The sequence below is a fragment of the Solanum pennellii genome, chromosome 11, assembly GCF_001406875.1.
Source record: "Solanum pennellii chromosome 11, SPENNV200".
Lineage (NCBI taxonomy): Eukaryota > Viridiplantae > Streptophyta > Magnoliopsida > Solanales > Solanaceae > Solanum > Solanum pennellii.
In genome coordinates this window covers 30,150,528-30,154,507 of record NC_028647.1, presented here as the reverse complement: position 1 = coordinate 30,154,507, position 3,980 = coordinate 30,150,528, and positions in this window count along the sequence as shown.

Below are 3,980 nucleotides of genomic sequence, written 5' to 3'. Positions count from 1 at the left end.
TATATATATATATATATATATATATATATATATATAGATAGATAGATAGATAGATAGATATATATATAGATAGATAGAGAGATAGAGAGAGAGAGAGAGAGAGAGATGATTTTTAAATACTTTAAGCTATCATCTACTATTTTAAAAGTTTTCTTTGTAATGCATATTTATTATTGTTTTATATTGAACTAAGTTGAACATCCCTAAGTTCGAGTGTCTTTGAGTAGCTTTGAGAACTTCCTCATTGAGTAAGTTTGAGTATCTTTTAGTATCCTTGAGTATTCATTGAGTTAAGTGAGTTTGAGACAAGGTAAGTATGTTTCCTTCTATTTCAATTCAAGATAATGTTATGCTTTACACTTCCCCTTGCATACTCGTACATTCAATGTACTGACGTCATGTGGCCTTCATCATTCATGATGGAGATGCAGGTAGCCAAGGTAATTAACAGGCACTTCCTTAATTCCATTTGTCGTCTTAGTTAGATTTTGTGAGGCTCCTTGTTTTCGGAGGATTCCATTTGCTTTTCACTTTTGTTACAACGTTGTCACGATCCGAGCCCACATCCTGTACGTCGCTAACACTTGACAATTGTTACTGGTCTGCAAGTGAACCTTCATCCTAGTTGATTACTTTGGAAAGACTAACTCAAACATCAAAACAAAAGAATTATTTAAAAGAAACTTACTAAATGTTCAAATTTCTGTGAAAATACTGAGTATTAAACATAAAATTATGTAAATGATCTGAAACTGAATACTGCAAGACTGACTAAGATTTTTTATCTATGAAGCCTCTGGTATAAAAATATAGGTGTGATGAAAATACCCACGACACCTCAAAGCATTTTGTCTAACAAATAATAAACTAGATTCCTAAGAAAGCAAGGAAGCCTCACAAAAATTTGATAAGCGGATGATGTGATGTGAATGTGTCTTTTATTTACGACCTTAGTACCTGAAACTGCACCATAAATGATGAGGTTGAATGAAATTAGTAGATTGAAAGTACGAGTATGTAATAGGGGTGAATAACACTAATAATTGTACTGAAAGGCTGAAAATAACTCAATTAATATATAGAATGAATTATGATGAATATAATTTAAGCTCTTTATTGTAGAAATTCAATTATAGTAAATACTAAACTCACATGTATATATAGAAATATACTTTACTTTAATTTATTGGGGAGTTCGTCTAATCCATAAAAATCACTATGAGCCTTGTGATGATACACCATGATACCAACGTTGCAAGAGCTTCCCTATACTTTGCTAGAGTACAGAATGCAATCGAACTGATGGATCAACAAAAATGCCTTCTTCAGGCTGGTGAGGAGTCACCGTCTTGCGGTATGATCCTATCTACGCTTACTGCATAGTTTATGGGAGTTGTGCGTCGTCAAAACTCTTCCTCATATAAATGCTCAATACTACTCCCAAAATATGTAAGATCATGTAAAATACTCATTGGGTTGAGATAATTGCTCAAAAGGTCCTTTTTAAAAGGTAAATGAAATGTACTCAATCTTTTTGAATACTCTTCGTACTTTTCTAAAAGTAGTACTTCTTTTCAATGAGAAAAAAAAATCTGTAAGGATTAACTGAACTTCTCTTTATCTAACAGATATGCTTTCAAAAATTGTTTATTATCTTCTAGAAAATAGTAGTTCTTTTCTCAACATGAAAATAATAAAATGGCTCTTCTTCTTCAAAACGGACTGTTCCAAATGTTCCTGGAAACTCTTGCTCCCATTAATTTTGCAACTCACTTTAAAATTTCAAAACCAATGCATGAAAATAAATGCACCAAAATATTGTAATAAAAATCTTATCAACTATGGTTCATCTAAAATATAAGACTGAACAATAACCCAAGGATATCAATGCACATTCTATTGCAATAGCATTATAAGAATTTAATTTTTCGGAAAAGAGCATAAATCATGTAAATAATTTCATAAAGCATAGGGTAGAACCATAGATTCAACTTTAGGACGAATTAGTCCAACACTATGACTGGTTATACATACCATATATATTCAAAATTTTTGAGAAAGGTGAGGTATTTAGATGAAAATATTATAAGAATTTGTTTCTATAACCTTAGGGATGAGCTCTTGAGGAGATTTCTTTGAAAAAAAACTACGAATTTCATGAGTAGGGGATATTAGTTCACGTTATGATAAAGGAATTATGAAGTTAAGTGGAAAAATCTTACCTTGGATGATGGATGAACCTTGGAGGAAGTTAGTTTCTCGAAAACTTCTCTTAACAAGGTAAATTTATGATATAAGGAGGTGAACGACGTATTCGGGGAGTTTTAAAAGACCCAGACGCAGGGCGACTCAACATAATTGGGGGCCTAAAGTGTAATTTCAATTCGTGGCCTAATATATAAATACACTTTATATACGTATTTATTCAAATTTATTTTTTCTTACACTATTTAGATGGAATTTATTAGTACTTAATATATATTTTTTCAGTTACTAGTTTTAGGTAAGATTTTATCAACTCAACATTGAAAAACATCATTTAAGTCAGACAATTATATGTGTATTATAAGCATAATGTTATAAGCAATAAGTTGATATATATGAAATAAAGATAAGAGTAAGAACCTATAATTTGACTCATGAAGTTGCTGACTTGGCTTACCTAATTTTAATATGCTTATACTCTAGTAATGGTTGAAATTAAAATTTAAAAAGAAATAAAAAAGAATTTGTAATTTACTTTTTCCAACATTTTTCCCTATTAATTCTTATTTTTAACAAAGTACAAAAGATGTTAAAGTGGATAAAATATTTATTTTTAAAAAAATTATACTTTTTATCATAATAATAAATTTTTCTATAAATTTTTTAACACATGTTTTAATCTTGACAAAAATTTCGGGTCCCCGAAATTTGGGGGCCTAAGGCAAAGGCCTTAAATTCCAAAGCATAGAGCCGCCCTTGCCCAGAAGCCTATGCAACCGTGCAGAAAATGCATCAGGCACACAACCAACCGTGGAGGAAGGTAGTAGCTGCCGCCTAACCGCGCACCCGCGCGGAAAATGCCTCAGCGGCGCGGCCGACACTTGGCGAGATAGTGTCCAGTAAAATAGACAAAATTTTTTACTCCAAATTCCAATTGATGCAAACTTGGTGGCATTGAAATGACAAATCATAGACCTTTAATTTGATAGTTTATGAGTTTCATAACTCTCTCTCTCTCTCTGTGTGTCTCTCTCTCTGTCTTTCTCTCTCTCTCTCTCTCTATATATATATATATATATATATATATATTATATATATATATATATGTGTGTGTGTGTGTGTGTGTATAAAACAATACCCTAGCCCCGCCTACATGGCGCCACCACAAGCCAGAATTTCCTTTTAAATTTATTTATTTCTAAAACAAGCCTTCATCTTTCATGAAAAGTTGTGACTTCTATAAAAAGTTACAACTTTAATGAAGAGTTGTGACTTTCATCAAAAGTTGTGATTTTGATTAAAAGTTGTGGCTTTATTGAAGAGTTGCGACTTTTATCAAAAGTTGTGACTTTAATGAAGAGTTCAACTTTTATCAAAAGTTGTGTCTTTTATGAAAAGTTGCGACTTTAGTGAAAAGTTGTGACTTTATGAAAAGTTTGCGACTTTTATGAAAGGTTGTGAACTTTCTGAAGGGTTGCAACTATTCCAAATAATTGTAACCTTTCCGATAAGACACAATAAACATTTGTTCACACTACCCTTTGTTGTCTATAGATAGAAGGAGATCCTCTCATTTTAAAACAACAAAAATTCTGATCTTCGTTTTCTTCTTCCGCAAAATTAAATATTTGTGTTCTTTTCTCTTTTTGAGTAACTGATAACAACACTGGTTTTTATCAATAAGTTGGTGAATAATATCGTTTCATCCTAAGAGGATGTAATTCTTTAAACCTCTTGTATTGGAGGGGAATAGTTTTCTTAAGGGGACATTGTGT